This window comes from Mustela nivalis (genome assembly GCF_964662115.1).
Source record: "Mustela nivalis genome assembly, chromosome: 11".
Taxonomy (NCBI): Eukaryota; Metazoa; Chordata; class Mammalia; order Carnivora; family Mustelidae; genus Mustela; species Mustela nivalis.
The window spans coordinates 104,920,503-104,946,318 of record NC_139030.1 but is presented as its reverse complement, the minus strand read 5'-3'; the positions used below and the strand labels follow the sequence as shown (position 1 = coordinate 104,946,318).

General features: G+C 42.7%; 1 protein-coding gene and 1 long non-coding RNA gene across 9 annotated transcripts in view; one reads left to right on the top strand and one right to left on the bottom strand.

Annotated features, from left to right (window-relative positions):
* Nucleotides 1–25,816, bottom strand: part of ANKRD44 (ankyrin repeat domain 44) — a 312,848-nt gene that overhangs the window by 248,173 nt on the left and 38,859 nt on the right. The gene's annotated exons all lie outside the window — the stretch shown is intronic.
* On the top strand, nucleotides 9,808–18,071 carry LOC309843537. Its single transcript, XR_014300193.1, has 2 exons — nucleotides 9,808–15,314; nucleotides 15,541–18,071. It is a non-coding gene; the product is annotated as an uncharacterized lncRNA (long non-coding RNA).

Here is a 25,816-nt window from a genome sequence, read left to right as displayed (position 1 = left end):
GGCATAATGAAAAAAAGAACAGATTAAAGAAGGATGATGTTTCCCCTTTCTGAATATTTCATACTTAAGTCCTTCAGCCACAATGTAGTTACACATCCATACCTAGTGGCAAGGGAAGCTAAAAAAGATAGTCCTTATTCCAGGAGAAGCATATATTACTTTTAAAGATAGGAAGACTAGATAATGGGGGACAATCAGCAGTCTCTGCCACAGATTGCAAGAATATTTAGGGACCCAGCTCACTGTTCCTGGTAACAGCAAGTGTCTCCTCAAGTGGACACTATCTAAGCAGTCAAGACTGACCAAAATGGAAAAGGAAACCTGTCTGTCCAACAACAAGTAATTTGAGCCTTGACATGAGCAAACGATTAGTATTCATAGAAGACAACCAAGTGGTCATCATCATGTGAAATCTGAAATGCTTTTCTTTCTGCTTTGACTTTATTTTCTAACATCATAAAAACTTTTGCAATATTTACACTATCCCAGAAGGCAAAGTTTCGCATTTTATACACCCACCCAATTCTACCACTTACCTTCCGTGCTTTAGGAACCTGTCTTTGGAAGTTTCAAAGCTTATCTTGGATGGATTTCAGGCCCTGAACAAGAGGGGGACATTTGACCAGGTAAATACTTGTATAAAAACCAAACACAGGGGTGCCTGCGTGGCTGAGTTGATTAAGCATCTCACTCTTGACTTCAGCTCAAGTCACGATCTTGGAGTCGTGGGACCAAGCCCCAAGTCAGGCTCCACACTCAGCAGGGAGTCTGCTTGAGAGTCTATCTCTCCCTCTCCCTCTCCCCCACCCCTCCCCCTGTGTGCACGCTCATTCTCTCTCTCTTTCAAATAAATAAATAAATCTTTAAATCTTAAAAAAAAAAAATGTATATTCAGTCTGATTCTTCTCAAATGAAAACTTGCAGATGAAGGACTTTTCATTTTCCTGCACATCTCTCAAACCACACTCCCTTATATGCATTTTGGGTCATATGATTTCTACTTTTCCTAAAATATCAACGGTTGAATTGTTGGTTACAGAAGAAATATATATATTCAGGAGGTAGGTCAAACCAGGTTGACACTTTCTTTCAAAAGAAGAGTTGCTCAGACTTCAACCACTAAGCTCCAGCCTTTCAGGCTCAAGAGGAGGAGCCAGTGCGAAGCAAGATGGGAACCCAAACACTGTCTTACACACAGTGGTCTGTGACACTAGCGACCGTTGTCGGAAGCTTAAAGGACACCTCCACAAAACTGCTGGAGACGCTATCTCACTGGTTCTAGTGAGTCTTCTGCGGAGGGTGACAGTGCTTTATGCCCGGTTTAAGATTTAGCATGGCCCCAGGACTCCTGGAGTAAGTTTTTCTGATTAACCACAGCAGCATGTGATAATGTTTTACTGTAGATAAGAGTCATCTCAGAAAGACAGATCCAAGGGCATGGTATACTACATAAACCATATCTCACAATTTTATGGCCCATTCTGTACCCACCCCACCCCCCACCAACACACACCCATCCTCTCTTAAAAGTAATGGTCTGCTCTTTGCAGTCAGGAAATTCTACAACAAGCTGAACTGTGATCAAAGGCCTCCCCACCTAGCTTTCCCCAGATTCACAGTCCACGGCTGGCAGAGACGCAGAAGCATCCTGTTGACCATGAATAAATATAATTTTTGGACTAGAGGTACATAAAATCTTATTATGCAGCCCACAGTGATCACACACTTGAAAATTATTCCTCCTTTCCAGAGCAAATTTTCTTTCTGAATCTTAGTCCTCTATCTGAAGTGTACCAAGAGATCAGGCCTGAAAAATTAAAGGGGAATTTCCCATCGCCAGAGCAGATGCTCAGAAAATCCAACGTCTTCAAAGAAGAAAAGGAAAAAGAACTAAATTTGTCAAAGTGTGAGGATGCTGACGGACATTATACGCACACACAGGCACATACACATACACACACACACAGGGCTAAGTAGTCAAATAAGCATGGGAAACACTGATTAAAAAATGAAAAAGGCCCCTTTCTTGCAGACCTTCTCAGAGCCTGTGATATAGACAATATGCACTATGGATCTACAAAAGGGGCACAGCAGACAGATTTTCTACTTGAACTCTTGTTGACCAGAGTATTTCCCACGGCAAGCGCTCTGTAGAGTATACATAACAAAACGCTGGACTGGAAAGAAATACACCAAAAATAAATAGAGCTACCTCTGGGTAAGGAAGTTCACAAATGAACTTCATTCTCTGTATTTCCAAATCTTCTATCATGAATTTATATTGCGTTTGTCATCTGAAGAAGTTGCAGATGATAAAAGAAAAATAATATTTGGATCTATATTATTTTAATATTTTTAAGAATTAGAAGTCACTGAAGGTGAGAATGTTTTCTTTCTCATAAAAAGTAGAGGGGTTTATTGTTTTCAAAGATTTACCGTATGCCTCCAGGGTGCCACGTTCAGATATTAATATGAGAAATAAAAAGGAAGATTTTGATGATTTACTACAAAGTGCCAGGCGCCTAGTAGAGGAAAAGAGACTCTTTAGAGATTCTCCCACTACTAATATATAAACCACAGCCTGCAAACATTATAAAAATACGTGTACAAAAATAGATAAATAAATAAATATGTATATCTATTTGTGCAATATTAACCCCAAGAATACAAATTTAAGCTACTGTGTTTATCCTCCTCTAATCATTTAAAAGGTCTCTTTTTAGGCTTAACTTCTTGATTTTTAAAAGTGCCCTATAAATAAAAACCTGCCAGGGTACACTCTAAACAGAACTTCATCATTCATTCTTTTATCAATTTACTGAATGCCTAGTACATACCAGGAAATGTGTGATTATTCCTGGAGAATTTCGTAAGAGAAGATGCTTCTCCATGACCAGTTATTGTAGTAGCTAATTATCTAAATAAATTTAATACTCTCTACAAACTAAAGAAAACAATCAGCATAGAAACACTAAGGTTTTAACAGATCTATGTACCCAAGATTTTATGATACGGTATGATGTGTTGCTTCGTCTTACTTGATCTCGGTTTGAAGATCATCCCACTTGGACTATCCAGAAAAGTAAAGGCGATTTCACCAGAAGGCCACAAGAGAAAACTTTTCAGGATGCTCAATCCTCAGGCGTTCAGCATTTCCAGTTATACTAGGTTCGTCAAAAGAAGACAGGAGGAGCTAAGCATCAAAGCCCGTCTTTAGCAATTCTACAAACCGCTTGCGTGCTAAGGCCTTTCTGTCCCCAGTTACAGCCACGGTGATGAGACTGGACTGGCAAGGCCACCTCTCCGGATTCTCCAGGAACAAAAGGGCTCTTTTCTCCCAGCCCCGGCAGGCGCTTCTCGCCACTGAATACGCTCAGATACTTCTGGGAATGGCCCCCTTCCCTTCAGCTGGGGGTAGGTCAAGAATGGTCAACAGGTCTAATTCAGGCAGAGTTCGGAATTTGATTCATTTATCAAGAGAGGCAAAGGAAGCTTCTATTTACCTCATCACCCGAGATGAGGACAGAACACCTCCAGAGTAGTCCCCACAACTCAAAGCAAGAAACCCGGGGAAATTATGCCCGATGAAAGCCCGGATGTCGGACTTCTCAGTCCACTATGCCAACCACAGTCAGATGTAAGGGCCACAAATAGGTACAAGTGCCTTTGCTTCCAGGCCTAAATTCTGTGAGTAGCCAAGGAAGCAGCTAACTTATTTGCTTAGGGAAATTATATTGCCCTGCTCTAATGACAGCTCTGATTTTTTTAGCAAGTATTGGGATTTGTCAGTTTCACTGAGCAAGGGCTCCAGTGACTAAAGCAGACCCATAAAACTACATTAGAAAAGCTCTTCACTGAGAGGAAGAAATCTCCACAAATCAAACCGAAGCAAAACAAAGTTAAACAAAGTCTACTGTTTTTTAGTATTTACTGCATTCATATGTTCACCAAATACGCAGTATGCTTCTAGCTCACACTACTGAATTGGTCTCTGGATGTCACCGTTCCAGCCAACTGCAGCTGGGAGACTGTGGGCCTGGCTCTAAAGAACTCGTAGGGAGCCTAAGAAATAAGAAACTCGGGGCCACGGCTTTAAGACCAAAAAAAAAAAAAAAAAATCATAATTTGTTTCATAAGGAAGGGAAACTTGCGCCTGATCGTCAAGCTTTGCATTAATCGAATCAGTGTGAATGAGTTCACATTAGTTGGGCCTTCCAAAAACTAACATTGTGAAACATAAGTGAAGGCCAAGGAAACATACAAAGGAAATAGAGGAGAAATGTGTGGGCCCAAAACTGGGGAGCTAAGAAATTGACAGCATAGGGGTCCCTGGCTGGCTCAGTCCATATAGATCATGCAACTCTTGACCTCGAGGTTGTAAATGTGAGCCTCATGTTGGGTGTAGAGATTACTTAAAAATAAAATTTTGCGGGGAGGGATGCCTGGGTGGCTCAGTGGGTTAAAGCTTCTGCCTTCGGCTCAGGTCATGATCCCAGGGTCCTGGGATGGAGCCCCCTATCAGGCTCTCTGCTCAGCAGGGAGCCTGCTTTCTCCTCTCTCTCTGCCTGCCTCTCTGCCTACTTGTGATTTCTGTCAAATAAATAAATAAAATATTTTAAAAAATAATAATAAAATAAATTTTTAAAAAATAAAATCTTTTTTTTTTTTTTTTTTTAATTGGCAGGGCACCTGGGTTGCTCCATCAGTTAAGTGTCTGCCTTCAACCAGGTCATGATGCTGGCGTCCTAGGATCAAGTGTCGCATTAGGCTCCCTGCTCCGCGGGAGTCTGCTTCTCCCTCTGCTCCGGCCGCATCCCTTACCCCACTCCCCCTCGCTCTCACGCACGCACGCTCTCTCTCTCTCTCTCTCACTCTCATGCACACAAGTGTGTGCACGCGCAAAGTCAAAAATAAAATCTTAAAAGTAAATAAGTAAAAACTGAAGGCATTACTAATAAGCACAGAACTACTGTTATGTCCCCCATGAACACAGACATGGAAGGACCTAGGTATGAAAGTTAGCAGTCATCACCATCACAGTCCAAGGCAGAAATGCCAAGACAGCCAGATGCTCCTCCCACACGGAAGTACACCTCAAAAGCACAAAGAAATTCAAAACAACTCAGGTGGCTAAAAATGACAAAGGAAGCAGCTGCTGTTACATTTTCCAGTTTCCTAACAGCTCCTGTCAGCAGTCACAGAAAAAGAATCACTTTCTAAAAGGTTGGACAAGACTCTCTTAAACAACTACCCACGGTGTGATGGGAAAATGGAGAGAAATCTCCAGCTCACAGAATACAATGCGTTAGAGGAAAATCGCGTCGCACTCTCCCACCATCTAGGACGTAAGAAGGATGCTTCCCTCTCGGGACTGGCGACTGCCTCAGCGGCAGGCGGTAACTCTTCTGCATGCTCCTGCCTTTCTGAAGGATTTAGAATGTCAATTTGTAATATTTTTTGCTAGGAACCATTTCTTTTTTTTTTTTTTTTTTATTTATTTATTCGACAGACAGAGATCACAAGTAGGCAGAGAGGCAGGCAGAGAGAGAGAGAGGGAAGCAGGCTCCCCGCCGAGCAGAGGGCCCGATGCGGGACTCGATCCCAGGACCCTGAGATCATGACCTGAGCTGAAGGCAGCGGCTTAACCCACTGAGCCACCCAGGTGCCCCACTAGGAACCATTTCTGTTCATTGTCACCAAGCAAAGGGAAGGACAGAGTTGGGACAGAACACCACGTGTGTCTCGCAGATTGAAACGGCTGCTGGAGAGACAGACAGGGAAAATCATTTACAAAAACGATCTGTTGTTCACTTCCCACCCTCAACAAATCTAACTCCTGCCATGCTTTGATTGGATGATTTTTTTTTTTTAAAGGACAGCCAACTGCGCGTCTCAAGCAGGGATGCTAGTCACCTCTTTAGCAAGCCCCCAGCTCCATCAAGATGACCCACCACTCCATTCATGGTAGAAATTCGTGGGTAAGTGGTGGCTCTGTGAGTGGCCAATCCTGAGGGTTGACACACGCTGCTTGTGTTAAGAAAATATATGAAAATTTCAATTGATGATGTATAGGAACTCAAGGGTGCTCACTTACCTTACAAAATAAAAGGGCCATTTGCTATAGTTTTTATCAGGCCAAGGGGATGGTGGCGGTGGGGGGATTACTTGACAGCAAAGCTGTTTTTAGGTTATTTTTCCTAAAAGTGGTAGAAACTGCCAGACAGCCACAGGAGAGTCACCCCGAGGCTGCAATGCCTTTGCTCAGATCAGCAGGTGGCTGGCACCGTCCTGGCTCACGTCATGCCACAGCATTGGACGGAATATCTTTGTAGTCCAGGAAAATTAAAAGGACAGGAAAGTGAAGAGAGACAAATCAAATCAAAGTTGTTCCTAAATTCCTCCAGGAACATTTTTAAAACAAAGAAGGCAAGTGAAAATAAAATACATTCCCTATTACAGATACGGTGCTCAGTTATCACGCAACCTCTTCCCTCGCTGAAATGAAAGTAGGAAACAGATAAGGAAAAAAGCAGGGGCAGGGAAGGGAGTATTTTGGATTCCCCTGCCCCCAGTGTTCCAGTCATAATGTTCCGTTCCGTCCCCAAACCATAAAATGACTTCAGGAACGTGGGCATGATACGTCCACCTGAGCCCCGGGAAGGCCACGCTTTGAGGAAGGAACAGGAGGAGACCGGGCTCCATGTTACGAGTCCAGCTCTAATCCCACGAATAAGTAGGCCCTGCCGCGCATAACCCCTAGATGTGCAAACAATTCTGCCCAGACATCCCTGCAAAGCAGGCTTCAGTTCCCAGGCCCCGGCTTATACTGCCACAGTCTCCCCAGCCACCACCCTCGGCAGCCCTCCCCTGTTGTAGCCGCGTCCCTCTTGTGTCTCTGCCAGATCGGCTTCCTGACAGCCACATGTTCTACAGCTCAAACACCTACAGCGTTCGCTGGTTTGCTCCGTCCTCACTGCGACGCTATGGCACTGTCATTCTTCCCATTTCACAGATGCAGAAGCTGAGGCACAGTGTGGTCAGGTGATGTACCCAACAGTATACAGCTAGGAAGTAGCAGGGCCAGAATTGGTTTGGAATTGGCGGTCCAATTCCAAACCCAATGCTTGCAATCCCCATGTTTTACATCAACAGAGTGAAATCCGAACTCTCCAGCGCAGCCATCCAGTACCTCTACATCTTTTCGGTCTACTTTCCCTCCGTTCCTCTCCGCTCCCTCCTCACTACCTGGCACAGTGCCACTCAAGGCGATCCCTGCCGCGAAGACGTGCTGACTGAATGAGTGACCAAGCTAACGAAGGAACGGTGCGTTTTTATTCCATTCAGGAATGGTCCTTGTTTTCTGTGCTTTTGGGGAAAAAATGGTTTCAGCTTAGGAAGTCTACTCTCTGAACGTGACACCAGGAAACAAAGGAATCACCCAAGAATTTGTTAGGTTAATTATTCATCTCCTTACTGTCAGCAAGGGCTTCCAAGGCCCTAATGTATCTGCCTCCCAGATGTGTTACAATCACAGGGCCAGGGGCAGAGGCAGGGGTAGGGGTAGGGGGTGTCGAAATATGGCTCCCCAATCCAGGAAACAAATTCCTTACAACATGGCATTTTGTCCCTTGAAAGAAAATTTGGCAAACCTATCACCGGGCAATCTTGGCAGAGGTCCTGAGTACCTAGAGCAGAATCAATTTCTTTATATAAATTAGATTTTGTCTGATGGCAACAAGTGGGATAAAGTAAAAACCCAAGCTTAAGTAACATAGTGCTTTATAGAGCTCACATCGCTTACACACAAGGCCCGACCTAACCCCCCCAGCAGCGTTCTGAGGTCTTATTATTAGCTCTGTTTGGCTGATGAGGGAACTGACATGCAAAGGTGATGAGTAACTTACCTAAAACCGCCACGTAACAGAGTGAAGACAAGAGTCTCCTCTCTCCTCGGGTCCAACCCAAGGGTCCCAGCTGTGAGAACAATCATTTTCTCACAGACTTTCCCCCCCACAAACACACAGCCTCTTCCACGGTAAAGAAAGTTCTGCCCTACTCAAACCAAGAGTGTCAGCTGAAGAATGGAAGTGACCAAGGAGAACTGAAAAGCAGCCAGCCACAGGGTCCTCTGTTGAGGTTTCTGCGGGCTGCAGACATTCGCTCTGTCAACTGTGCACAATAAGAAATGGTTCTTCCCTCCTTATCATCCTCCTTCCCACTTCCCCACTCCCCAAACACAGGAACAACCCCAAAGTAGAGGAGAAAGAAGCATATATCCATACTTGTCCCTCCTGGCTTCCTACCCAGTGTTGCTGCAGGGACAGAGAGCAGAGCCTAATTACCTTTAATCCTGAGGGGACTGTGTCAACTTGTAGGGTGGTGTTTGGGGTGTGATTAACATTTAAATGGGTGAATTTTGGGTTAAACAGTGTCCTCAATAGCTTTGGTCGGCCTCATGCAATCAGCGGGAAGCCCTAAATAGAACAAAAAGACCAGCAGCCTCCTGGAGCAAGGAAGAATGCTCCAGCAGCCTCCCTTGGGACTGGACCTACACCCGGTCCAGTGAGAGCTGCACCAGCTTTCCTGGACCTCTAGCCAGTCAGCCCACACTACCGATTTTGGACTTCCCAGGTTCCACAATCATGTGAACCAGTTCTGCATAATAATTATTATATATGTGTGCATATGTGTAGATATATACACACATATATGTACATCACACACAAACATATATACGTAACCTCCTGCTGGTTTTATTTCTCTGAGAACCCTAACACAAGGACCATTCTGCAACGGCGGAATCACGTGGGAGCAAATCTTTCCTACAGAAGAAGAAGGATCTCCGGGGAGACGAGAAGGAGGGACTCAAAGCAGAGGTACCATGTGGTGTCCAGGAGGAGTAATGAAGTCCATGGACTCTGGGGAATGATGGCAGGGCTGCTGCGTTGAGTCAAAATTCTGCTTAGGGAGAACTAACATTTTTAGCTATATGAAGAGGAAGAATTTATTGTTCTTGAAAATTCTGTGATAAGTAAGAAAAATGTGGTTCAGAGCTTGCTTTGGTTATGAAAATCCCACTAGAAAACACATTTGACAAGTACTTTCTATCAATGTAACCTTCTGGAAATAGAACAAAACCCACATCACCAAAGAGCAAGAACTTCCCAATTTTGCTGTTCGTGCGGGAGAATCTGGAGGCCACCCATGTGCTCGTCTTGAGACGGCACTCGAGGGAGGAGCAAGTCTTTATGACAGTGCAAAGGAAAAATACAACTTCCTATTTATTTCAGATATGTAATTTCAGCAAACACATCCACTAAAACACATAATCTCTTCATCAGCTGCACTAAAGTTTATTTTTAAACAGATATTCAAAATATTTGAGCCATAATCCTACCACAGCTGCAGCCAGACCATCAATTGTCAAGTTACAGATTTATACCCACTCTCACCAAAATGCCTACATGGCCACAATACTTATTTGGGGCATATTTTTCACGCTGATAATGACAAGCATACAGGTCCGTCTATATTTCACTGTTAGGATCAAAGTTCTCAAAAAAAGTGTCTAGGCTCAAAATATACAAGACAGTTATTAACTAAGGTTAAATTTTGAAAGTATTATTTCTATAATACATCAGAGGTGAAAGACTCCTAGAGCACTGACTTATTCCAGAAATTTTAATCAGCTCATGAAAAACAGCCAGTTCTTTTGGAGCACCTGGGTGGCTCAGTGGGTTAAGCCTCTGCCTTTGGCTCAGGTCATGATCTCAGGGTCCTGGGATCAAGCCCCACATTGGGCCCCTCTGCTCGGAGGGGAGCCTGCTTCCCCCCATCTGCCTACTAGTGATCTCTTTCTCTCTGTCAAAAATAAATAAATAAAATCTTAAAGAAAAAAGGAAAAAAGTATCTTTTGAGGACATTATTTTAAAATTAGTACATCAGACAATGACAATTAACTTTAGCTCATCAATCAGTTTGGACATTTTCAGCTGCAAAGAGCAGAACAGACCATTAAAATTTGCCTAAGCAATTTGGACACTTTCTCTCTTACAATCCCTTGAGGTAGGTGATTCCGGGCTGACTGGTTCAGCCACCAGGTAGCTCAGTGGCTCCATGAAGTCATCTCATAACCAGGCCCGTCCCGTCTTTTTGCTCGGGCATCCTTGGCTACTAGCGGCCACCCCCTTATGATTGCCAAATGGCTGCCACAGTTCTAAAGAAGGTATCATCACGCAACAGTGTCCAAAGCAGGAAAGGTAGAGCAACGAGAGATGAGATGTACATAAATCTCTGTACCTCTCTTTTCTTTATAAAGGAGGAATATCTTTCCCAGAATCCCTTGGCTGACTTTCCATTAGCCATATGCACCAGAACAAAGTCCCGTGGCCACTTCTAAGCCAGTCTGGGCCAGATGGGAATAAGATCGCCATGATTAGCAAAGAAGTCTTCATTCACCCTCCAAGGCGGAACACAGGGCCGCTGGACACCTGAACGAAACCGGATTCTGTTAAGAAGGAAGTTAGCAGGGTGGGCAGTCAGGAGTGCCTCCCGAGTATGTAGAAAGAATAATAGCTTATTGTGAGTACTTTTAGTACCAGGCACCTCATTATCCACTTTAAAAAAAAAAAATTTATTTGACCATAGTTGATGCATGATGTTAGTTCAGGGTGTGTGACACACTGACTTGACAATTTTAAACATTATGCTATGCTCACCACAAGCGTAGCTACCATGCGTCACCACACGCTACGACAGTATCACTGACTGTATTCCTTATACCGTGCATTCCCTTGACTTCTTCCCTCCGTACCTGGAAGCCTGTATCTCCCAGTCCCCCCCACCCATTTTCCGCTCTGGCAACCATCAGTTTGTTTTCTGGGTTTTCCAGTCTGATTCTTCTTTTTGTTTGTTTATTCATTTGGGTGTTTTCTTAGATTCTACTTATGAGTGAAATCACATGGTATTGGTCTTTTGTAGTCTGGCTTATTATAATACTCTTTAGGTCCATCAATACTGTTGCAAATGGCATGACCTTATCCCTTTTTATGGCTGCATGATATTCATTTTACACACACACACACACACCCCAATCTTCCTTATCGATTTCATCTATCAATGGGCTCTTAGATGGCTTCCATATTGTAAATAATGTTGCCATAAATATAGGGGTGTATATATCCTTTTAAATTTGTGTTTTCAATTTCTTTGGGTAAATAAATGGAATTATTGGGTCCCATGACACTTCTAAGTTTTTGAGGGAACCCCCCATACTGTTTCCCACATGCATAATATTATCTCCATTTTGCAGATGAGGAAACCTAAAGCCAGAGTGGTCATACAGTCTCTAATCCAGACAGTCTGACGCCAAAGTCAGCAAAGACTTGTCTTGGATAGCTACAAAAATTTAAAAGCAGAAAAGACAACTAGGTGCCTAGAAAATTCATTTTGGGAGGTAAGCTAGTAAAAGGAGAAAAGCTGTAAAGCCCTTCATATTTTAAATGAAAAACATTTTATTTCACTCATCTCAGCATTATGCTAAAGAGGAAGGAAAATTCATTCAGGTGTAACAATCTTTATAATGCTCCTTTTAAAATACCTTCTACTTATCACTAAAATGTTGTTTAACATTTTAAAATTCACATATATTGGGGTGCCTGTGCAGCTCAGTCATTAAGTGTCTTGTCTGTCTTCGGCTCAGGTCATGATCCCAGGGTCCTGGGATCCAGCCCCATGTCACGCTCCCTGCTCAGCGGGAAGCCTGCTTCTCCCTCTCACTCCCCCTGCTTGTGCTCCCTCTTTCCACTGCCTCTCTCTGTCAAATAAAAAAAGTAAAATAAAAATAAAAACTTAAAAATAAAATAAATTGAAAAAAAATTCACATATATTGCCAAAACCATAATAAAATTGCTTATTTCTTAATGACCTTTCCAGATATTTCATTATAAGTGTATGCATTTCACTATGCTTTCTCTCAAACCTTTTAGTTTCCATACGCTTCCTGACTATCAACTCGGATAGCTAAGAGATATTCCAGTTTTATTTGTCTATTGTCAGCCATCTTCATTTTTTCTAATTTTCCATGATCAGAAATAACAACATGATATATGTCTTTTTTTCTTATAGCTTTTTTTTTCTTTAGTATAAATCCCAAGGAGCCGGGTGACTGAGTCAATGGGTCTGATTTTCTGCATTCACTACCAATGTGCTTTCCAAAAAACCAAGCTAATAACACTGCTGCCAGAAATGTAAGAATATACCCATTTTCTGAGGTCATATCAGCTTTGGTTTGCTTATATTTATATTAATTTGATAGCCATAAAATGGTTTCTCATTATTTTTTTGACCTTCATTTCTTTGATTTGGAGCAAAGCGTTCCTCTACTGGCATGTTTGCAAGTATTTCCTCCTGTGAAAAATCTGTTCCTATTCTTTGCCCATTAATCTTTCTGGGTCTTAGTGCTGTTGTGATTCACATATTTCAAAACAAAGTTGGCTTAATTTCGTTTTTGCAAACTGCATGCCGACTAACTGGCTGGTTGGTCTAGACTTACCATGGGGCGGGCCCAAATTCCAGCCCGTCTCCCAAACCTCCTAGATTTCAACAACTGGGGCATAAATGTCAACCTTAGCTATAAAAAATGTGAACAAGAATGCTTCTACTGCTTAATTTTTCTCCTCAAAATACACATTCAGATCCCTATACTCAACATTCTAAGAGTAATGTTAACATTTATACATTGGTCCTTGTTTTCCTGGTCAGCTACACTCTGAAGGCAAAGGATTATTCTTTCAGTAAAGGGATAATAGCTGTTATAAGATTTCTTTTGTGTTTTTATCCTGAAATTGCTAGGTAGATATAAAATCAGAGGGGAAATAATAATATCTTCAGAATTTGTTTTCCTTAAGCAGAAGGTGTTTTAAAAGCTCCTCCAAACAACATGAGCAATAAAACTCTTCAATCTTTCAGCAAAAAAGAAAAGGCATAACGCACCTAGTTGTACGATGTTACGCTTTTTCTAGATTCTGCCACTCTGCCTCTCATCTCCTTTGTTCCCCAAACAAGTCTGGTAACAAACCAGAATCCCTAAGAGCGCCTTTAAAAAATATAGATTCCTTCCCCTGCTCTCACCCCATGTCTAACAAATCAAAATCTTTGAGGTTATAGCCTGATATCTATACTTTTAAAATATTCCCCAAGTTTTCAAGTAATTTAGGTCCAAAATTCTCATTTTAAATCTTGGGGCTCCTGGGTAGCTCAGTCAGTTAAGCATCTGCCTTTAGCTCAGGTCCCGATCCCAGGGTCCTGGGATCGACACCTCCCCCCAACAATGGTTCCCTACTCAGCAGGGGAGCCTGCTTCTCCCTCTCCCTCCCCCCACTTGTGCTCTCTCTCAAATAAAAAAAAATAAAATCTTAAAAAAATTTAAAAAATAAAATATTTTTAAAATAAACTAAATCTTAACAAGAAGCTTAAGGTTTTGTATTGATTTTTAAACCCTGCTAAGCAAAAGATTTGTATTTACTTCTGTCGTGCTTTGAAAAGAGCTCCTTGGAAGACCATTTGCACTCTCACTGCATCTTTTACTAAGAAAGAGCAGAGGCCAGAGACAAACATTTTTGACTTTTAGCTCTTTGCTAAAAAGACTGGTCAGGTCAGATATGACCTTAGGCATCCAGGATCAAGGCCACACCCCTCATTTATCCTCAGGGTGCTCCCTGAAGGGAAGGGTTCAGGACTCCTTACCCCTATGACAAAGAGGTTTTTTGTATTGTTGTGGTTCCCTTGCTTAGAAATGACCAAAAGCCCTTGTTTGAGGGTGGTGTCACCATGAGTAATTTCATTTTTTCAAACTGCTCCTTAATGTTTTGGAAAAGTTATTTTTATCCTTCAGGAAAAATAGAAAAGGGGTTCTCAAATGCCCAGGTAGCATTCCCAATTTATCCACTGGTGGCTTTTAGATTCTCTTCACTGTCAGGCTTCATTAGAATCTTATTCTAAGATGCCAATAAGCACAACAGATCATTTATTAATGTACCCGATAATGTTGAGATAAACATTATTCTATTACTATATATTATCTATTATCTACACACACATCCACACACACACTCTACATATGTCAACAGACATAGTGAGTAGTTTAATGTCTTCAATAATGTTGATTTCTGCATTATTCTATGAATATGAGTTATTCTGTACACCTATCTATTCCATAAATGTGTGTAATACAGACCTAAAGAGACAGTTGGATAAAGTTGAAAATCAGAAGGCTGTTAGCATAGAAGCCCCTACAAATCAATTCTTTACTGACTCTCCAGGTATTTCCATGTGGGTATTTAAATCACAGGAAAGCACTGCAGCTGTGGCCTCAGCTGGGCGGGGGATGGAGGGACGAGCAGGCCCTGTGGTTAGAGTTTTCTCTTCTGTCCATAGCCCAGAAAAAAAAAAGTCATGCTGTGTGAAGTGGGCTCTGAGCAGACTTGGGTGCCTCTGTGTGGTCTCACAGTCACCGAGAACAAGAGTTAACTGCTAGGAAGCAGAGGCTGGCCTCCAGAACTGGCTAAATCTCGTTATCCGACCTTATTCTAGAAACAACACCAATAATCAGCCCAGGGTTCCTTGAAATAGTACATTAATGTTTCTTAGCTCAGCCACCCCCAGGGGGGTATCCCGTGTCCAGTTCTATAACACGCAGGCAGCGAAACTTCCGGCCTCATTGAAAGCACTCAGTATCTCAGTGCAGAGTTTCATACTAACCTTCCAACTCCCGCCTGTAATTGGCCAGAAATGTCGGTGCCTCCTACACGACCCCACCAGAGCATCCTAACAGCAGAGGAGTATATCCCCGAATACAAAATTCAATTCTTTCCCCTCCTGGTTATCTTCAAAACTCTTGCGTATATTTCACTTTGGTTCCTGTTATGTTTATGCATTTGCTTTGATATCAAAACAATGTTTCTCCTAAAACTATAGGACAAGTGGATACTCCAGGAGGAGGTACTAAGTATATTTTAGTATTTCATGTACCCAGTGGGGTGCACAGCTATCAGACTGTCTGCCTTACTCAAAGCCCTTCCCAACTACAAAATACACGCACAAAGCAAGTTCCTAAGAGATGTTTGTGTCCTGTTCTGTCCCCAGGCCCTCACCATAGGTGGCTGAACCAGGGAAAGCCCTGGCTGGCTCAGGGGGACCGAAGAGAGTCTCTCCCCAGGGAATGTGGGAGATGGAGAGTAAAATGTAATCTCTCCCTCTGCGTAGACCTATGGCCATGTGTTCCACGACCTATGTGGTCCAAGAAATCAAGAAAGGTGGCCTGGGCGCCTGGGTGGCTCAGTGGGTTAAGCCACTGCCTTCGGCTCAGGTCATGATCTCAGAGTCCTGGGATTGAGTCCCACATAGGGCGCTCTGCTCAGCGGGGAGCCTGCTTCCTCCTCTCTCTCTCTGCCTGCCTCTCTGCCTACTTGTGATCTCTCTCTGTCAAACAAATAAATAAAATCTTTAAAAAAAAAAAAAAGAAGAAAAAAAAAAAGAAAGGTGGCCTGCACAAAGGGAAGACGTCTGGACTGGAGGCCATCCTGCCCGGGGGAGCTCCATCAGTTTGGAAGCCGTCCACGCAGGCATACCACAGAGAACTCCAACTCAAAAAACATGAGCTAAATGAGGAAAAGGCACAAGACAGCAACCCAGGGCCACATTCATCGTAAGGTGCGTCACTTCTGCTGGGGGTAACAAGCTTGCCCCTAAGAACTCTGAGATTTATTGAAAAAAAAAAAAAAAAAAGACATGAGGGACAGCAAGATCTATCAACCAACCACACAGGCTCTTCCTTGCATATAAACTAAGTATTACTTCTTACAAGAAGGAACCATTCTAACGTGCTTTCCCTTCAACGGTCAGTCTTTGAATTGAGAATCTATAAATTATAAGTGATGACCCTCCCACCCCCCGCCACCCATCTTTAATAGTACCATGAACTCCCTTTTCCTCAGGTTGTCACATGCTTCGCTGTTGTCACCGCTGCCCGTGGGGAGGGAGGCTGTCAGCCCTCCGAGTCGTCCCAGGTGGCTGCCCCACCACGGGCAACGCCACATCAACCAGGACAAGAAAGCCAGAGAAAGTCGTGCTGGAAGACTGGCAAAGGGTACCAACGCACGTCTAGTCACATCATGGAAGCCAGTGTGGGTCTCTGCACTTAAAGTAAGGATTTCCACCACGGAAGGACATGTTCGATCATGCATCTGTGCTACACATAGCACGAGATCTTTTAAAAGGGTAATTGTAGGTGCAGTTTAACAGTAAAAAGGAATCTTGATCCATCTGATCTAAATCTAGAAAAATGAGGGGATTCATATAAAATTCTGAATTTTTATTTTTTTATGGAAGCTGTCTTTTGTATATGAGCTTTGAAGGAAAATGTATGGATAGCCTATAATTTGAACCCATTTTCAAAGCTAAGATGTTACATCGCTGAACTCAACACCATTTTCACTTACTGCTCTGGAAGGCAGCAAATAAGACAAATGGGGAAAGAAATGTAAAAACGGAGACATTTGAGAGACAGAATGAGTTTCTAGCACAGGTCCAACAACAGACCAGGCTGGCTTCTGAATCACTAGATGTGTGAACTTGAAAACAGTCAGGGCTAGACCCCCAAATGTCAGGGGCCTACTAGTAAGAAAGATTCCTGCCTTTCTATTACGTGTCTTTGACCCTGTGCCTTCAAAACATTTTTTTTTGTCTTAAAATTTTTTTATTAACATATAATGTATTTTTTTTTCAGGGGTGCGGGTCTGTGAATCATCAGTCTTACATAATTCACAGCACTCACCATAGCACATGCCCTCCCCAATTGTCCATCACCCGCCGCCCCATCCTTCCCACTGCTCCCCTCACCAGCAACCCCCAGTTTGTTTCCTGAGATTAAGAGTCTCTTATGGTTTATCTTCCTCTCTGGTTTCATCTTGTTTCATTTTTCCCTCTCTTTCCCTATGATCCTCTGTCTTCTTTCTCAAATTCCTCATATCAGTGAGATCATATGATAATTGTCTTTCTCTGATTGACTTATTTCACTTAGCATAATACCCTCTAGTTCCATCCACATCTTTGCAAATGGCAAGATTTCATTTCTTTTGATGGCTGCATAGTCTTCCATTGTGTATATATACCACATCTTCTTTATCCATTCATCTGTTGATGGACATGTAGGCTCTCTCCACAGTTTGGCTATTGTGGACATTGCTGCTATAAATATTCGGATGCATGTGCCCCTTTGGATCACTACATTTGTATCTTTAGGGTAAACACCCAGTAGTGCAATTGCTGGGTCATAGGGTAGCTCTACTTTCAACTTTTTGAGGAACCTCCATACTGTTTTCCAGAGTGGCTGCACCATCTTGCATAAAAAGGCAAGTTTTATGTAAGTATATTTTACCACAATAAAAAAAGATTTGTGCCAAAAATAAGATTTTAAGGTACTCAAAAAAGAGATGGGAAATGGAACTGAAGGAAATCTTGACTGTTCCCAAAAATTTATAATAATTAGTAAAAAACAGGCGAGTGTGTTGATTCTAAGTTTTATCATGTAAGAAAAAAAAATCTCTGTGTGCCTTTGTTTTTTTTAAAGAATCCTTCTTAACACTATTGTCAAACCATACTGAATAGGCAAATATCCAGCTTTCCTAGGTGGGTTTACGTGGTACTCACATCTAGCCGGCTGACTTCCTTTGCAAAATGAGCTAAAAGGAGCTAATCACTTTGACTTAAAGAAAAGCCATGGTTAGGGTAGCCACCTCCAAGGAGTCCTGGAATCTGCTCGAACTCAGCTACCTGCATGTTAAACCCCAAACCTGGGCCAACAATGTGCTTTCTTCTTAGGGGCTGAATTTGTATTTCTGTCTAATCTTCTGTTGTCATAAAGCTGGGTTGCTGCTTTTAGAAGTTTGGAGAATCTACTGAGTTCTCTCTTTTCTTACCTCCTGAGGCATCCAGGCATGAATCTAGTTTTTTTCTTTCTTCCTTCCTTTGGACAGACGGTCTTTAATCTGTGATCTGTGAGGAGGTTGAAGCCACTCTCGGCACAGCTTACTATTTATTGGGGATTCATGAAACCTGGGCCTCGGGTCACGTGTCTGGCTCCAGTTTCATTGGAGGGGCTTGCTTAGTCAAGATTCATGACTTCCCTTATGTATAGTGGACCCTTATACCTGCTTCTTCTCCTGGCCACTTTCTGAAATACATAGGTCTTTGTTGTTGTTGTTGTTGTTATTTTTTAATTTAATTTTATTTTATTTACATTCAGTTAATTAACATATAGCATTTTTTTTTTAAGATTTTATTCATTTATTTGACAGAGAGAAATCACAAGTAGATGGAGAGGCAGGCAGAGAGAGAGAGGGAAGCAGGCTCCCTGCCGAGCAGAGAGCCTGATGCGGGACTCGATCCCAGGACCCTGAGATCATGACCTGAGCCGAAGGCAGCGGCTTAACCCACTGAGCCACCCAGGCGCCCCTAATATATAGCATTTTTAATCTTCAAATAGATACATGATATCTTCTCCAGTAAGGATCTTAAACAGTATTTTTTTTTTTAAACTTGAGTCTGAAAACAGATATTTAACTTTAGGATAGGATATTCCTCTTCCCCAGGTTTATTTATTCCCTGATATATTGACTGTATCACTATATGCACTTTGGTTTTGTTACATTGAAGTAGATATTTGTGTTCAAATTTCCTGAATGGCTTAGTGGGTTATGTCTAAATCCTGATTTCCACCATAAATTTCTAAACTCCTATAAATAATCTCTCTTCACCTTCTCCATCTAAGCTAATCCAATCCTCCTTAGGCTCCCTGAGAAAATTTCACTTTCAAATCTTTTCCTTTTTCTTTGCTAAACTATCCTCCAATTCATAGTTATTAATTCAACAGGTTACAAGCATATGCGGCAGGCCCCTTTGTGCTAGGATTTGACCTTGGTGCTCTGAGACTCCTCAATGTCATGAGGAAAGACTCACCATAGGTGAAGCCTGGCTTCTCTGGGTTCTTAATTTATCTAAGATCTTGAAGTATCTCCTGGGATTTGTAACTACCCTTTGCTCATCTATAAACAGAGGGTCACTTGCTATAATTCATTACGAATAATGTGGTACAATAAAGAGAAGAGGCTGTCCTATCCTGCCTTATTTGACCTTGAGCAAAAATGCTCATCTCAGTGGCCTCATCTCAAAAATGGTCATGACACCTTTTCTGGAAGCAAAGACTTGAACCAAACAATTTTTTTAAAGGGAAATCCAAACACGGATTTCTTGATAAAAAAAACAACAGCAACAACCAAAGACAATCTTTTCTAAAAACTTTCACCCTAAGTCTCCATGCCAAAGGTAAAGCTTTGATGACAGGCAACACCTGTCTCTTCCTTCATAGCCATCAGTACTGTTGAGTTTCCTGAAGAAAGTTTCAGGGTGAGTGACAACAAGGCACCCTAGGGATTCCAAGACTTTTCACTGCCAAACAAAGAACCAGAACAATACTGGAGATACCACAAACGAACAAAAATACTGCCTCATACTGAATGAGAGACAGGAACTCCTGACTCCTCAGAGACGGCCAGAAGAGAGTGCCTGCAGGTCTAGTGCACCATTTGAGGAAAAGAGGATCTGAAAAGGCTCAAAGGTCAGAATTGCTTTTGCCATGTTTGATGAAATAAGAGAAAAACTTAGGGCAAAATGCAAGCACACTACAATTAGATGCCTCAACCAAAATGTTTGGTGGGCTCTAGGCTTTATAACAAGAATCTGAGTATCAGTGGCAGCTCACTTCCTACCAACCAGAACAAGATAATCACATACTTTGATACAAACAAAGCTTCCTGGCCATACAGTAGTTCCCTCTGATGGAGTGCTCTGGGAAAAGAGCAGTAAACAAAATCCAGACGGGAAGTAGTCAGAAAGAATAGATGGCAGAGCTTTCTGGCACTATCTCCTTGGAGAGACACAAGAGACACTGCTCTATTTTAATAAAATTATTTTAGAACACAGACCCTAAAATTACTTATTAATACAGTTACTCACAGGGGGTGGGAGTAGTTCTAAATGAGTTTGTAACATTTGGCTCCATTCCTAGAATCAACATCATAAAGTCAACCCTAATTACCAAGCACTGACAACTCGAGGGTCAAATTCCCATCCAGAATGACATATTTTGACCTACTCCCTGGAGGCTGCCGTTTCTGAAGCCTTTTCAACTTTCCACACATATGGACTTGGGCTTATAGAAATCCTACATGAACATTCCAACTTACCAAAATGGGTCCCTTCTTCCCACAAAAGAATATCTAGAAGAGTGTACAATCACTTTTAACTGAAAATGACAATACATTTAAAATGAACTTCCCTTACACGGCATCTGAGCAACACACAAGGTAACACATATCCACTGCATGATATGCTCTCGTGCTGCTTGTGAATTACAACTATGCCTCTTTACTAGTGTCAAGTCTGAATTTTCCCAGAAGCCATAGTGATAGAGCAACAGTGAGGAAATACTCCTGCTACTATTCTTGTGTGGCAGAGGCTCCCAGTTTACTCCCCAATGCCCATTCCCTCGATGGAAATACAAGGCTTGGCTGGGCACATGGCTGCCTACCTAAAGACTACATTTCCCAGCTTCCCCTGTGGGTAAGTTGTCATGTGACTGGTTCTGGGCAATGGATATGAGCCACATGATATTTGCAACTTCTAGGTCATGCTTTCAAAAGGAAAGAAAGCTGCCTTCCCCTTTCTACTAACTCCCTTTTGCCACAGTGACAGAAAGTGGAGCAACCATCTTAGCTGGAAGATGGAAGATGTGTGGTAGCGATGGCGTAGTAAAAAGGGAGAACAAAACTTTATCCCCAGCATCATGGAGCCATCTTCTCAGTCTTGGTCTGCTTCTGCTCAGACGGGTATAGATGAGAATAAAATAAACTTCTGTGTTGTTGTTTTGACCCAACCAGAATCCTAACTAGTACATGTCTTGAAGCACTCCAACGACTATCTTTTGATATCTCTTCCTTAAACAGAAAGCGCCCTGGATTTCTTGAAGGAAATTTGCCACCGTGTTTTTTGCATCCATTGTCAGTGTTTGATGTTAAAACCAATCTTCTTGTGTTATCAGTATCAATTTTCACAATCCCCCAAATCAAGAGGTACAATAAGTAACCCAAAATAAGAAGTGCCTTTCCTCCCCTTCAGCTGGGGATCTCACAGAATCAAGTCTTGTCTGCAGGCCCAGCATCCGTCTCATCCAGCAAAGATCTCACCTTGCCCTCCCTGTGCCTCCGTCAAAAGGCAGGACTTATCTGGGCAGTGGAAAAGTTCACATCATCTATAAAATGGGAACTTTGTCTTAACCTTTCACAGACCCTGAGGGTGAAGAGAAAAATTACATCTTTATAGCTCAGGAAACCAAAATCCGTAACTACAGGTAACTGGACAAAGTATTTAGGATTAAGTCGCCAGGTCAGAGTTCACAGATTCTTTTTATAAAAACTACATTATGCAGCCATCAAAAGAAATGAAATCTTGCCATTTGCGACACAACATGGATGGAACTAGAGCGTATCATGCTTAGCGAAATAAGTCAAGCAGAGAAAGACAACTATCATATGATCTCCCTGATATGATGAAGTGGTGATGCAACATGGGGGCTTAAGTGTGTAGGAGAAGAATCAATGAAACAAGATGGGATTGGGAGGGAGACAAACCATAAGTGACTCTTAATCTTACAAAACAAACTGAGGGTTGCTGGGAGGAGGGGGGTTGGGAGAAGGGGGGTGGGGTTATGGACATTGGGGAGGGTATGTGCTTTGGTGAGTGGTGATTCACAGACCTGTGCCCCTGGGGATAAAAATACATGTTTATAAAAAATAAAAAATTTAAAAAAAAAACCTACATTATAATGTACCAATGGGGGGACACTTGGCTGGCTCAGTCAGGAGAGCATGCAACTCCTGATCTCAGGGTCAGGAGTTCAAATCCCATGTTAGGTAGAGAGATTAAATAAATAAAACTTCAAAAAAATAATAATAATGTGTCAGTGCGGATTCATCAATGGTAACAAACGTAGGACTATACCGGGGACATTGGGGATGCTGATAACTGGGGAGGCTGTGCCCATGCAGGGACAGGTATTGCATGGAAAATCTCTACCTCTCTCTCAATTTTTGCTGTGAACCTACAACTGCTCTTTAAAAAAGAATATATACTCATTTATTTATTTATTTAGATTTTATTTATTTATTTGAGAGAAAGACAGAGACAGCTCAAGTGGGGGTAGGGACAGGAGGAGAGGGGGAAGCACACTCCCTGCTGAGTGCCGTGTGCCACCCAGGGCTGGATCCCAGGACCGTGGGATCATGACCTGAGCCAAACTCAGAGGCTTAACCAAAGGAGCCACCCAGGTGTCCCTGCTAAAAAAGAAAGTCTTTTTAAAAATAGAGTTACAGGGGCGCCTGGGTGGCTCAGTGGGTTAAGCCGCTGCCTTCGGCTCAGGTCGTGGTCTCGGGGTCCTGGGATCGAGTCCCGCATCGGGCTCTCTCTGGGAGCCTGCTTCCTCCTCTCTCTCTCTCTGCCTCTCTGATAAATAAATAAGAAAAAAAAAAATAGAGTTACACAATCTGCTTTAGAAGACATGAACCCTTCTCACTTTTTTAATAGTCATTACCACTTACAGAAGGAAAATGATGTTTGGCCGGATGACAAAAATGGTGAAAGAGTCAGGAGCCAAAAACACTGAGAAGACCCAGTGAGCCTCCCACAGAGCAGAGTCCTCATCAAGCAGCTCTGGCCCATGTCAGCCTGAGCCTCGCTCTAGCCAAAACCCCAAATAAGAGTAGACACACCATTAACCCGTTCCACACGCCGGTACTCTCTCCTTACATTAGTCACAGAAACACTAATGCGTGTCCTTAAGTAAAGCTTTTGTAAGATAAAAGTCTGGGGTCTCTCCCTGGCTCCCTCTCTTCTTTGCTGCCTCTGCTTTGTCTAATGAAAACTGACTGAGTGTTTTGTTTCGCGATTTAACTCCTGCGTGTACATTTCTCACGTGCGGAAAAAGTGCCATAATTGAGACCGGATGTGAGCATATTCAACGCTGCCGTGAGGATGCCACAAACCAATGGGTGCCACTTTCCTTTAACACTTGACGGAGCCCATAATTCCACGATCTTGAAAAGAGGTGACAAAGAAAAGGTCTTGATAACATTTCCACCCTTCGGCTTTATTAACAGCATAACCTAAACGGTCTGCCCCAGCCATCTCTGTCTTCAAAATTGAACTCCGGGAGAGAATGTATTTTATCACATCTTCCAAGGGCTAACATTTAAAGCAGGTTTGGTTTGAGGTCATTAAAAATCAGCCTCGAATGCAAAGCATATGGAAACATCACATCCCTGTACGGAAATCACCTTCAGTAACAAATAAGTCAAACGCTCTGTGCGCTGACAGCAAAGTCGCTGCGCAGAAGAGTGGGACCCGTGTGAGGGGCGGCGGCTGCCTGGCCAGGATGAACTTGGTCCTTCAGGGGACCAACCGGAGGTGATCATCTGAGGAGCACTCCACCAAACACCACCCAGTTTTCAGTCCTTTCTGATTAGGGACCAAAATAAAAGCCACAGGCACTGTTTCAATTTTGACAATTTAGAAATCCTCAAAGAATGGCTAAGAGCTTTCTGTAAGCATGCCAAGGGGAGGGGGAAGCAAAGAAAATTACAGTTGAAATTACATCCTGAAGAGAGCTGGTTAGGCCACTAATAGACAAGCAAGTCTTGAGTCTGCTATCTGACCCAGAAGCCATGGGTGAGGAATGCCTTCAGGACTGATTACACAAATAAATCACTCTGTTTTGTTCTTCATCTTTCATACTTAAAATGTGGACTTTTTCTTCCCTTTTTCTTTATACAAACTGAAGGATGGTCCCCACCCAGAGACTTGAACTTGGGAGTGGTAAATTCTCCACTCTGGGAATGGAAGAGCATCCCCAACCCTATACAGCCTCGGGCAAGTCTTTACCCTTCTCCATTCTACCCTTTCCCCGCCTGCAAAAACACAAGCCACACATCCTGCCTCCTACTGTGATAAAAAATGAAATAACTGGGTAAGTCAAGTACAAGAGACTTTCAGCGTGGTACAGGACATCCACAGAGGCAATTTTGAAAGTATTAGAGATAATCTCTTTCATTGAATCTATTCACAACATTAAAAAAGAAAATACCCTCCCTATGTAAGTATTAAAAATAATAAAGAAAAAAAGGATGGATCTCTCAGGTCATGGAGAATTACTTGCTCTGGATAGCCTAGTCTTCTAGATGAATTTCCAAGAGGGCAGGAATTTTGTATTTTGCTTTGTGATGTAGCTTCAGCACCTAGAACAATGACTGACACATAATAGGTGCTCACTAAATATTAGATGGCTGAAAGACTAGATATTTAGCCCTTATAAATGTGGGAATGCTTCTTATCTAGCCATTTCAGGTGGAAATTTTCTTAAAGCATATAGTAGCACCCTTTCTTAGCTTCTTGAGATTATAAAGATTATAACAGCATATTTTGCCAATAGCAAGGGTACCACACTCTATATATCCCTTTTTTTTTTTTTTTAAGATTTTATCTATTTACTTATTTGACAGAGAGAGAGAACACAAACAGGGGGAGCAGCAGGCAGAGGGAGAAGCAGACTCCCTGTGGAGCAGGGAGCCCGATGCGGGACTCGATCCCAGGACCCTAACATCATGACCATAGCTGAAGGCAGACGCTTAACCGACTGAGCCACCCAGGCACCCCTATATATCCTATATTTCAAAGATGCTCTTAGTCTGCTTTAAAATACTAAATCACCCTAAAATAGTTTATGTAATTTTTCAGCTCTTTCATGCTTTTACCAATTTTCCCACCCTTCTCTTTCTGCTGGGTCATCATTCCTCCCTGTTGTAAACAGCCTATAACTGACTGTTTCTAATTTATTGTGCACTTAAAAGCCAGAGAATCACAACTTACAGCAGTCTATCCAAAGTAGGAGTACAAAGATCTAGGTGGGGGCCTAAGGCCTTCTCCCTGGAGTAAAGAATATAAGCCTTAGACCTTGTAACATCTAAGATTGGCTGATTACAAGCTCTGTTTTTCAGACTGCTTCCTGATTCTCTACCTAGTTCTGGACAGATAACGGGCCAGACAGCCAAGTCCCAAATAGGGGGGCACTAAGTGAACTCACACTATTTCAGTGGGGCATCTCCAGGGGCTAACAGGTGATTGTTCCATTAGGCAGGGTATCTGGAAATCACAGACCCAGACAACTGGTGGTGACCGAAGTGAGCAGCTATTCTAGGAGCAGAGTAGGGATATCTACAACAAAACGCCAGGAGTATAGGGAAGTCTGCAGGGAGTGGAAACCTTGCTCCCAGCACTGGGATTCTGAGGGAGGAAGTCATTCCAGAGGAGCTGGGGAAAGTCACCAAGGGAGGAACTGAGAAGAGTCGACAGAATTAGGCACAAGATAGGAATTATAACCTGGGAACAAACACCAAAGTTCAGTTTTCTGACATGGAACACAAAGGCCGAACTAGAGTTGACGTTCCACAGAATCCTAGCGTTAAGGGAGCCCCTTAAATCCTCAAAGCCAAAATAATAGAGGACCTCCAGGTGGGTGTCAGCCCTCTCAGGTTGTGGTAAGGCTGAGGAACCCAGCAGATTATGACAGGAAAAGAGGGGCACAGGGCTGCCAACTGCCCCCTTCTCCATGGCCCAAGGGCATTACCTTCTCCATGGCCAAAGAGCAAAG